The sequence below is a fragment of the Capricornis sumatraensis genome, chromosome 22, assembly GCF_032405125.1.
Source record: "Capricornis sumatraensis isolate serow.1 chromosome 22, serow.2, whole genome shotgun sequence".
Classification (NCBI taxonomy): domain Eukaryota; kingdom Metazoa; phylum Chordata; class Mammalia; order Artiodactyla; family Bovidae; genus Capricornis; species Capricornis sumatraensis.
Genome location: NC_091090.1, coordinates 1,772,070 through 1,784,161, shown reverse-complemented (window position 1 = coordinate 1,784,161; position 12,092 = coordinate 1,772,070).

The window sequence follows — 12,092 nt, the reverse complement described above, 5'->3', positions numbered from 1 at the left end:
AAAATACTTGTGTGGAGTCAGGGCCGGAACCGAGGATTCCTCTCAGGGGCTGACATGGATCTTTGGGTACTTCTGGAGTCTCCCCAGGGGAGTCAGGCCTCGTCTCGAGTGGGGGCATGCACGTGCGCTTTCCTTACAGGCTGTAGCAGCAATGTCACGGTTCCCGTCGCGTGGATCAAAGGATCTGTGGTTTTCCCTCGAGGCTTTCCCACAGGGCTGTCCCACGTGCCACCGTGGTGTGAGTCGATCCTCGGCGTGAAAGATGAGCCAGTGCAGGGCAAAGAGGTTCCTCTGGAATGGACTGAGACATCTGGGGGACTCTTGGAATGGTGGTACGACCATGGAGTTCCTCTCGCCTTTCGTGTTGAGAGTTCCTCCTCTTGAGATGCGACGGGAACGCCGGGAATTCTTTCCTGTTGAAAGCAGGGAAAGGATCCCTCATCTCGAGCTACGAGGGGGAAACGGGGCTCCTCTGTATGTGGGCGGGACCATCGTGCTTCCTCTCGAGTGGAGACGGGTATGGCGGTGAACTTCTTGAGTTGCAGCAAGGGTGTGAAAGACCCTTTTGAAGTCCCAGAGATTAGCTGTCATTAGACTCCAGACGCCTCATCGGAAATAGGCCTCATCTCGCCTGGAACGGAGAACTTCCTGGATTTTCTCGAGTAGCGGCAGGTGTTCTCGAGTTATGACGGGGACGTGAGGGACAAGCCCTGGTGGCCTCAGGAAACTCCAGTCCCCATACGAGTTGCTAGGGTGCCTCTCGGGATTCCTCTCCAGTCGATACCGGGGCCTAAAACCTTGTGTGGAGTCAGGGCCGGAACGGAGGATTCCTCTAAGGGGCTGACATGGATCTTTGGGTCTTTCTGGAGTCTCCCCAGGTGAGTCAGTCCTCGTCTCGAGTGGGGGCATGCACGTGCGCTTTCCTTCCAGGCTGTAGCAGCAATGTCACGCTTCCCGTCACGTGGATCAAAGGATCTGTGGTTTTCCCTCGAGGCTTTCCCTCGAGGCTTTCCCACAGGGCTGTCCCACGTGCCACCGTGGTGTGAGTCGATCCTCGGCGTGAAAGATGAGCCAGTGCAGGGCAAAGAGGTTCCTCTGGAATGGACTGAGACATCTGGTGGACTCTTGGAATGGTGGTACGACCATGGAGTTCCTCTCGCCTTTCCTGTTGAGAGTGCCTCCTGTTGAGATGCGACGGGAACGCCGGGAATTCTTTCCCGTTGAAAGCAGGGAAAGGATCCCTCATCTCGAGCTACGAGGGGGAAACGGGGCTCCTCTGGATGTGGGCGGGACCATCGTGCTTCCTCTCGAGTGGAGACGGGTATGGCGGTGAACTTCTTGAGTTGCAGCAAGGGTGTGAAAGACCCTTTCGAAGTTCCAGAGGTTAGGTGTCATTAGTCTCCAGACGCCTCATCGGAAATAGGCCTCATCTCGCCTGGAAGGGAGAACTTCCTGGATTTTCTCGAGTTGCGGCAGGTTATCCCGAGTTACGACGGGGACCTCAGGGACCCGCCCTGGTGGCCTCAGGAGAGGCCAGTCCCCATGCGAGTTGCTAGGGGGCCTCTCGGGATTCCTCTCCCGTCGATACAGGGGCCAAAAACCTTGTGTGGAGTCAGGGCCGGAACCGAGGATTCCTCTCAGGGGCTGACATGGATCTTTGGATACTTCTGGAGTCTCCCCAGGGGATTCAGGCCTCGTCTCGAGTGGGGGCATGCACGTGCGCTTTCCTTCCAGGCTGTAGCAGCAATGTCACGCTTCCCGTGGCCTGGATCAAAGGATCTGTGGTTTTCCCTCGAGGCTTTCCCTCGAGGCTTTCCCACAGGGCTGTCCCACGTGCCACCGTGGTTTGAGTCGATCCTCGGCGTGAAAGATGAGCCAGTGCAGGGCAAAGAGGTTCCTCTGGAATGGACTGAGACATCTGGGGGACTCTTGGAATGGTGGTACGACCATGGAGTTCCTCTCGGCTTTCCTGTGGAGAGTGCCTCCTCTTGAGATGTGACGGGATCGCCGGGAATTCTTTCCCGTTGAAAGCAGGGAAAGGATCCCTCATCTCGAGCTCCGAGGGGGAAACGGGGCTCCTCTGGATGTGGGCGGGACCATCGTGCTTCCTCTCGAGTGGAGACGGGTATGGCGGTGAACTTCTTGAGTTGCAGCAAGGGTGTGAAAGACCCTTTCGAAGTTCCAGAGGTTAGGTGTCATTAGTCTCCAGACGCCTCATCGGAAATAGGCCTCATCTCGCCTGGAAGGGAGAACTTCCTGGATTTTCTCGAGTTGCGGCAGGTTATCCCGAATTACGACGGGGACGTCAGGGACCCGCCCTGGTGGCCTCAGGAGAGGCCAGTCCCCATGCGAGTTGCTAGGGGGCCTCTCGGGATTCCTCTCCCGTCGATACTGGCGCCAAAAACCTTGTGTGGAGTCAGGGCCGGAACCGAGGATTCCTCTCAGGGGCTGATATGGATCTTTGGGTACTTCTGGAGTCTCGCCAGGGGAGACAGGCCTCGTCTCGAGTAGGGGCATGCACGTGCGCTTTCCTTCCAGGCTGTAGCAGCAATGTCACGCTTCCCGTGGCGTGGATCAAAGGATCTGTGGTTTTCCCTCGAGGCTTTCCCTCGAGGCTTTCCCACAGGGCTGTCCCACGTGCCACCGAGGTGTGAGTCGATCCTCGGCGTGAAAGATGAGCCAGTACAGGGCAAAGAGGTTCCTCTGGAATGGACTGAGACATCTGGGGTCTCTTGGAATGGTGGTACGACCATGGAGTTCCTCTTGCCTTTCCTGTTGAGAGTGCCTCCTCTTGAGATGCGACAGGAACCCCGGAATTCTTTCCCAATTAAAGCAGGGAAAGGATCCCTCATCTTGAGCTCGAGGGGGAAACGGGGCTCCTCTGGTTGTGGGTGGGACGATCTTGCTTCCTCTCGAGTGGAGACGGGTATGGCGGTGAACTACTTGAGTTGCAGCAAGGGTGTGAAAGACCCTTTCGAAGTTCCAGAGTTTAGGTGTCATTAGTCTCCAGACGCCTCATCGGAAATAGGCCTCATCTTGCCTGGAAGGGAGAACTTCCTGGATTTTCTCGAGTTGCGGCAGGTGTTCTCGAGTTACGACGGGGACCTCAGGGACCCGCCCTGGTGGCCTCAGGAGAGGCCAGTACCCGTGCGAGTTGCTAGGGGGCCTCTCGGGATTCCTCTCCCGTCGATACCGGGGCCAAAAACCTTGCGTGGATTCAGGGCCGGAACCGAGGATTCCTCTCAGGGGCTGACATGGATCTTTGGGTACTTGTGGAGTCTCCCCAGGGGAGTCAGGCCTCGTCTCGAGTGGGGGCATGCACGTGCGCTTTCCTTCCAGGCTGTAGCAGCAATGTCACGCTTCCCATCGCGTGGATCAAAGGATCTGTGGTTTTCCCTCGAGGCTTTGGCTCGAGGCTTTCCCACAGGGCTGTCCCACGTGCCACCGTGGTGTGAGTCGATCCTCGGCGTGAAAGATGAGCCAGTGCAGGGCAAAGAGGCTTCTCTGGAATGGACTGAGACATCTGGGGGACTCTTGGAATGGTGGTACGACCATGGAGTTCCTCTCGCCTTTCCTGTTGAGAGTGCCTCCTCTTGAGATGCGACGGGAACGCCGGGAATTCTTTCCCGTTGAAAGCAGGGAAAGGATCCCTCATCTCGAGCTACGAGGGGGAAACGGGGCTCCTCTGGATGTGGGCGGGACCATCGTGCTTCCTCTCGAGTGGAGACGGGTATGGCGGTGAACTTCTTGAGTTGCAGCAAGGGTGTGAAAGACCCTTTCGAAGTTCCAGAGGTTAGGTGTCATTCGTCTCCAGAGGCCTCATCGGAAATAGGCCTCATCTCGCCTGGAAGGGAGAACTTCCTGGATTTTCTCGAGTTGCGGCAGGTGTTCTCGAGTTACGACGGGGACCTCAGGGACCCGCCCTGGTGGCCTCAGGAGAGGCCAGTCCCCATGCGAGTTGCTAGGGGGCCTCTCGGGATTCCTCTCCCGTCGATACCGGGGCCAAAAACCTTGTGTGGAGTCAGGGCCGGAACCGAGGATTCCTCTCAGGGGCTAACATGGATCTTTGGGTACTTGTGGAGTCTCCCCAGGGGAGTCAGGCCTCGTCTCGAGTGGGGGCATGCACGTGCGCTTTCCTTCCAGGCTGTAGCAGCAATGTCACGCTTCCCGTCGCGTGGATCAAAGGATCTGTGGTTTTCCCTCGAGGCTTTCGCTCGAGGCTTTCCCACAGGGCTGTCCTACGTGCCACCGTGGTGTGAGTCGATCCTCGGCGTGAAAGATGAGCCAGTGCAGGGCAAAGAGGCTCCTCTGGAATGGACTGAGACATCTGGGGGACTCTTGGAATGGTGGAACGACCATGGAGTTCCTCTCGCCTTTCCTGTTGAGAGTGCCTCCTCTTGAGATGCGACGGGAACGCCGGGAATTCTTTCCCGTTGAAAGCAGGGAATGGATCCCTCATCTCGAGCTACGAGGGGGAAACGGGGCTCCTCTGGATGTGGGCGGGACCATCGTGCTTCCTCTCGAGTGGAGACGGGTATGGCGGTGAACTTCTTGAGTTGCAGCAAGGGTGTGAAAGACCCTTTCGAAGTTCCAGAGGTTAGGTGTCATTTGTCTCCAGAGGCCTCATCGGAAATAGGCCTCATCTCGCCTGGAAGGGAGAACTTCCTGGATTTTCTCGAGTTGCGGCAGGTGTTGTCGAGTTACGACGGGGACCTCAGGGACCCGCACTGGTGGCCTCAGGAGAGGCCAGTCCCCATGCGAGTTGCTAGGGGGGTCTCGGGATTCCTCTCCCGTCGATACCGGGGCCAAAAACCTTGTGTGGAGTCAGGGCCGGAATCGAGGATTCCTCTCAGGGGCTGACATGTATCTTGGGGTACTTCTGGAGTCTCCCCAGGGGAGTCAGGCCTCGTCTCGAGTGGGGGCATGCACGTGCGCTTTCCTTACAGGCTGTAGCAGCAATGTCACGGTTCCGGTCGCGTGGATCAAAGGATCTGTGGTTTTCCCTCGAGGCTTTCCCACAGGGCTGTCCCACGTGCCACCGTGGTGTGAGTCGATCCTCGGCGTGAAAGATGAGCCAGTGCAGGGCAAATAGGTTCCTCTGGAATGGACTGAGACCTCTGGGGGACTCTTGGAATGGTGGTACGACCATGGAGTTCCTCTCGCCTTTCCTGTTGAGAGTTCCTCCTCTTGAGATGCGACGGAAATGCCGGGAATTCTTTCCTGTTGAAAGCAGGGAAAGGATCCCTCATCTCGAGCTACGAGGGGGAAACGGGGCTCCTCTGAATGTGGGCGGGACCATCGTGCTTCCTCTCGAGTGGAGACGGGTATGGCTGTGAACTTCTTGAGTTGCAGCATGGGTGTGAAAGACCCTTTTGAAGTCCCAGAGATTAGCTGTCATTAGACTCCAGACGCCTCATCGGAAATAGGCCTCATCTCGCCTGGAACGGAGAACTTCCTGGATTTTCTCGAGTTGCGGCAGGTGTTCTCGAGTTACGACGGGGACGTCAGGGACAAGCCCTGGTGGCCTCAGGAAACTCCAGTCCCCATGCGAGTTGCTAGGGTGCCTCTCGGGATTCCTCTCCAGTCGATACCGGGGCCAAAAACCTTGTGTGGAGTCAGGGCCGGAACGGAGGATTCCTCTAAGGGGCTGACATGGATCTTTGGGTCTTTCTGGAGTCTCCCCAGGGGAGTCAGGCCTCGTCTCGAGTGGGGGCATGCACGTGCGCTTTCCATCCAGGCTGTAGCAGCAATATCACGCTTCCCGTCGGGTGGATCAAAGGATCTGTGGTTTTCCCTCTAGGCTTTCCCTCGAGGCTATCCTACAGGGCTGTCGCACGTGCCACCGTGGTGTGAGTCGATCTTCGGCATGAAAGATGAGCCAGTGCAGGGCAAAGAGGTTCCTCTGGAATGGACTGAAACATCTGGGGGACTCTTGGAATGGTGGTACGACCATGGAGTTCCTCTCGTCTTTCCTGTTGAGAGTGCCTCCTCTTGAGATGCGACGGGAACGCCGAAAATACTTTCCCGTTGATAGCAGGGAAAGGATCCTTCATCTCGAGCTACGAGGGGCAAACGGGGCTCCTCTGGATGTGGGCGGGACCATCATGTTTCCTCTCGAGTGGAGACGGTTATGGCGGTGAACTTCTTGAGTTGCAGCAAGGGTGTGAAAGACCCTTTCGAAGTTCCAGAGGTTCCGTGTCATTAGTCTCCAGACGCCTCATCGGAAATAGGCCTCATCTCGCCTGGAAGGGAGAACTTCCTGAAGTTTCTCGAGTTGCGGCAGGTGTTCTCGAGTTACGACGGGGACCTCAGGGACCCGCCCTGGTGGCCTCAGGAAAGGCCAGTCCCCATGCGAGTTGCTCGGGGGCCTCTCAGGATTCCTCTCCTGTCGATACCAGGGCCAAAAAACTTCTGTGGAGTCAGGGCCGGAACCGAGGATTCCTCTCAGGGGCTGACATGGATCTTTGGGTACTTCTGGAGTCTCCACAGGGGAGTCAGGCCTTGTCTCGAGTGGGGGCATGCACGTGCACTTTCCTTCCAGGCTGTAGCAGCAATGTCTCGGTTCCCGTCGCGTGGATCAAAGGATCTGTGGTTTTCCCTCGAGGCTTTCCCACAGGGCTGTCCCACGTGCCACCGTGGTGTGAGTTGATTCTCGGCGTGAAAGATGAGACAGTGCAGGGCAAAGAGGTTCCTCTGGATTGGACTGAGACATCTGGGGGACTCTTGGAATGGTGGTACGACCATGGAGTTCCTCTCGCCTTTCCTGTTGAGAGTGCCTCCTCTTGAGATGCGACGGGAACGCCGGGAATTCTTTCCCGTTGAAAACAGGGAAAGGATCCCTCATCTCGAGCTACGAGGGGGCAACTGGGCTCCTCTGGATGTGGGCGGGACCGTCGTGATTCCTCTCGAGTGGAGACGGGTATGGCGGTGAAATTCTTGAGTTGCAGCAAGGGTGTGAAAGACCCTTTCGAAGTTCCAGAGGTTAGGTGTCATTAGTCTCCAGACGCCTCATCGGAAATAGGCCTCACTTCGACTGGAAAGGAGAACTTCCTGGATTTTCTCGAGTTGCGGCCGGTGTTCTCGATTTACGACGGGGACCTCAGGGACCCGCCCTGGTGGCCTCAGGTACGGCCAGTCCCCATGCTAGTTGCTAGGGGGCCTCTCGGGATTCCTCTCCCGTCGATACCGGGGCCAGAAACCTTGTGTGGAGTCAGGGCCGGAACCGAGGATTCCTCTCAGGGGCTGACATGGATCTTTGGGTACTTCTGGAGTCTCCCCAGGGGAGTCAGGACTCGTCTCGAGTGGGGGCATGCACGTGCGCTTTCCTTCCAGGCTGTAGCAGCAATGTCATGCTTCCCGTCGCGTGGATCAAAGGATCTGTGGTTTTCCCTCGAGGCTTTCCCTCGAGGCTTTCCCACAGGGCTGTCCCACGTGCCACCGTGGTGTGAGTCGATCCTCGGCGTGAAAGATGAGCCAGTGCAGGGCAAAGAGTTTCCTCTGAAATGGACTGAGAAATCTCGGGGACTCGTGGAATGGTGGTACGACCATGGAGTTCCTCTCATCTTTCCTGTTGAGAGTGCTTCCACTTGAGATGCGACGGGAACGCCGGGAATTCTATCCCGTTGATAGCAGGGAAAGGATCCCTCATCTCGAGCTACGAGGGGGAAACGGGGCTCCTTTGGATGTGGGCGGGACCATCGTGTTTAATCTCGAGTGGAGACGGGTATGGCGGTGAACTTCTTGAGTTGCAGCAAGGGTGTGAAAGACCCTTTCGAAGTTCCAGAGGTTCGGTGTCATTAGTCTCCAGACGCCTCATCGGAAATAGGCCTCATCTCGCCTGGAAGGGAGAACTTCCTGGATTTTCTCGAGTTGCGGCAGGTGTTCTCGAGTTACGACGGGGACCTCAGGGAACCGCCGTGGTGGCCTCAGGAGAGGCCAGTCCCCATGCGAGTTGCTAGGGGGCCTCTCGGGATTCCTCTCCCGTCGATACCGGGGCCAAAATCCTTGTGTGGAGTCAGGGCCGGAACCGAGGATTCCTCTCAGGGGCTGACATGGATCTTTGGGTACTTGTGGAATCTCCCCAGGGGAGTCAGGCCTCGTCTCGAGTGGGGGCATGCACGTGCGCTTTCCTTCCAGGCTGTAGCAGCAATGTCACGCTTCCCGTCGCGTGGATCAAAGGATCTGTGGTTTTCCCTCGAGGCTTTCGCTCGAGGCTTTCCCACAGGGCTGTCCCACGTGCCACCGTGGTGTGAGTCGATCCTCGGCGTGAAAGATGAGCCAGTGCAGGGCAAAGAGGCTCCTCTGGAATGGACTGAGACATCTGGGTGACTCTTGGAATGGTGGTACGACCATGGAGTTCCTCTCGCCTTTCCTGTTGAGAGTGCCTCCTCTTGAGATGCGACGGGAACGCCGGGAATTCTTTCCCGTTGACAGCAGGGAATGGATCCCTCATCTCGAGCTACGAGGGGGAAACGGGGCTCCTCTGGATGTGGGCGGGACCATCGTGCTTCCTCTCGAGTGGAGACGGGTATGGCGGTGAACTTCTTGAGTTGCAGCAAGGGTGTGAAAGACCCCTTCGAAGTTCCAGAGGTTAGGTGTCATTTGTCTCCAGAGGCCTCATCGGAAATAGGCCTCATCTCGCCTGGAAGGGAGAACTTCCTGGATTTTCTCGAGTTGCGGCAGGTGTTCTCGAGTTACGACGGGGACCTCAGGGACCCGCCCTGGTGGCCTCAGGAGAGGCCAGTCCCCATGCGAGTTGCTAGGGGGCCTCTCGGGATTCCTCTCCCGTCGATACCGGGGCCAAAAACCTTGTGTGGAGTCAGGGCCGGAACCGAGGATTCCTCTCAGGGGCTGACATGGATCTTTGGGTACTTCTGGAGTCTCCCCAGGGGAGTCAGGCCTCGTCTCGAGTGGGGGCATGCACGTGCGCTTTCCTTCCAGGCTGTAGCAGCAATGTCACGCTTCCCGTCGCGTGGATCAAAGGATCTGTGGTTTTCCCTCGAGGCTTTCCCACAGGGCTGTCCCACGTGCCACCGTGGTGTGAGTCGATCCTCGGCGTGAAAGATGAGCCAGTGCAGGGGAAAGAGGTTCCTCTGGAATGGACTGAGACATCTGGGGGACTCTTGGAATGGTGGTACGACCATGGAGTTCCTCTCGCCTTTCCTGTTGAGAGTTCCTCCTCTTGAGATGTGACGGGAACGCCGGGAATTATTTCCCGTTGATAGCAGGGAAAGGATCCCTCATCTCGAGCTACGAGGGGGAAACGGGGCTCCTCTGGATGTGGGCGGGACCATCGTGCTTCCTCTCGAGTGGAGACGGGTAAGGCGGTGAACTTATTGAGTTGCAGCAAGGGTGTGAAAGACCCTTTCGAAGTTCCAGAGGTTAGGTGTCATTTGTCTCCAGAGGCCTCATCGGAAATAGGCCTCATCTCGCCTGGAAGGGAGAACTTCCTGGATTTTCTGGAGTTGCGGCAGGTGTTCTCGAGTTACGACGGGGACCTCAGGGACCCGCCCTGTTGGCCTCAGGAGAGGCCAGTCCCCATGCGAGTTGCTAGGGGGCCTCTCGGGATTCCTCTCCCGTCGATACCGGGGCCAAAAACCTTGTGTGGAGTCAGGGCCGGAACCGAGGATTCCTCTCAGGGGCTGACATGGATCTTTGGGTACTTCTGGGGTCTCCCCAGGGGAGTCAGGCCTCGTCTCGAGTGGGGGCATGCACGTGCGCTTTCCTTCCAGGCTGTAGCAGCAATGTCACGCTTCCCGTCGCGTGGATCAAAGGATCTGAGGTTTTCCCTCGAGGCTTTCGCTCGAGGCTTTCCCACAGGGCTGTCCCACATGCAACCGTGGTGTGAGTCGATCCTCGGCGTGAAAGATGAGCCAGTGCAGGGCAAAGAGGCTCCTCTGGAATGGACTGAGACATCTGGGGGACTCTTGTAATGGTGGTACGACCAGGGAGTTCCTCTCGCCTTTCCTGTTGAGAGTGCCGCCTCTTGAGATGCGACGGGAACGCCGGGAATTCTTTCCCGTTGAAAGCAGGGAATGGATCCCTCATCTCGAGCTCCAAGGGGGAAACGGGTCTCCTCTGGATGTGGGCGGGACCATCGTGCTTCCTCTCGAGTGGAGACGGGTATGGCGGTGAACTTCTTGAGTTGCAGCAAGGGTGTGAAAGACCCCTTCGAAGTTCCAGAGGTTAGGTGTCATTTGTCTCCAGAGGCCTCATCGGAAATAGGCCTCATCTCGCCTGGAAGGGAGAACTTCCTGGATTTTCTCGAGTTGCGGCAGGTGTTCTCGAGTTACGACGGGGACCTCAGGGACCCGCCCTGGTGGCCTCAGGAGAGGCCAGTCCCCATGCGAGTTGCTAGGGGGCCTCTTGGGATTCCTCTCCCGTCGATACCGGGGCCAAAAACCTTGTGTGGAGTCAGGGCCGGAACCGAGGATTCCTCTCAGGGGCTGACATGGATCTTTGGTTACTTCTGGAGTCTCCCCAGGGGAGTCAGGCCTCGTCTCGAGTGGGGGCATGCACGTGCGCTTTCCTTCCAGGCTGTAGCAGCAATGTCACGCTTCCCGTCGCGTGGATCAAAGGATCTGTGGTTTTCCCTCGAGGCTTTCCCTCGAGGCTTTCCCACAGGGCTGTCCCACGTACCACCGTGGTGTGAGTCGATCCTCGGCGTGAAAGATGAGCCAGTGCAGGGCAAAGAGGCTCCTCTGGAATGGACTGAGACATCTGGGGGACTCTTGGAATGGTGGTACGACCATGGAGTTCCTCTCGCCTTTCCTGTTGAGAGTGCCTCCTCTTGAGATGCGACGGGAACGCCGGGAATTCTTTCCCGTTGAAAGCAGGGAAAGGATCCCTCATCTCGAGCTCCGAGGGGGAAACGGGGCTCCTCTGGATGTGGGCGGGACCATCGTGCTTCCTCTCGAGTGGAGACGGGTATGGAGGTGAACTTCTTGAGTTGCATCAAGGGTGTGAAAGACCCTTTCGAAGTTCCAGAGGTTTGTTGTCATTTGTCTCCAGACGCCTCATCGGAAATAGGCCTCATCTCGCCTGGAAGGGAGAACTTCCTGGATTTTCTCGAGTTGCGGCAGGTGTTCTCGAGTTACGACGGGGACCTCAGGGACCCGCCCTGGTGGCCTCAGGAGAGGCAGGTCCCCATACGAGATGCTAGGGGGCCTCTCGGGATTCCTCTCCCGTCGATACCGGGGCAAAAACCTTGTGTGGAGTCAGGGCCGGAACCGAGGATTCCTCTCAGGGGCTGACATGGATCTTTGGGTACTTGTGGAGTCTCCCCAGGGGAGTCAGGCCTCGTCTCGAGTGGGGGCATGCACGTGGGCTTTCCTTCCAGGCTGTAGCAGCAATGTCACGCTTCCCGTCGCGTGGATCAAAGGATCTGTGGTTTTCCCTCGAGGCTTTCCCACAGGGCTGTCCCACGTGACACCGTGGTGTGAGTCGATCCTCGGCGTGAAAGATGAGCCAGTGCAGGGGAAAGAGGTTCCTCTGGAATGGACTGAGACATCTGGGGGACTCTTGAAATGGTGGTACGACCATGGAGTTCCTCTCGCCTTTCCTGTTGAGAGTTCCTCCTCTTGAGATGTGACGGGAACGCCGGGAATTATTTCCCGTTGATAGCAGGGAAAGGATCCCTCATCTCGAGCTACGAGGGGGAAACGGGGCTCCTCTGGATGTGGGCGGGACCATCGTGCTTCCTCTCGAGTGGAGACGGGTAAGGCGGTGAACTTCTTGAGTTGCAGCAAGGGTGTGAAAGACCCTTTCGAAGTTCCAGAGGTTCGGTGTCATTAGTCTCAAGACGCCTCATCGGAAATAGGCCTCATCTCGCCTGGAAGGGAGAACTTCCTGGATTTTCTCGAGTTGCGTCAGGTGTTCTCGAGTTACGACGGGGACCTCAGGGATCCGCCCTGGTGGCCTCAGGAAAGGCCAGTCCCCATGGGAGTTCCTAGGGGGCCTTTCGGGATTCCTCTCCCGTCGATACCGGGGCCAAAATCCTTGTGTGGAGTCAGGGCCGGAACCGAGGATTCCTCTCAGGGGCTGACATGGGTCTTTGGGTACTTCTGGAGTCTCCCCAGGGTGGTCAGGCCTCG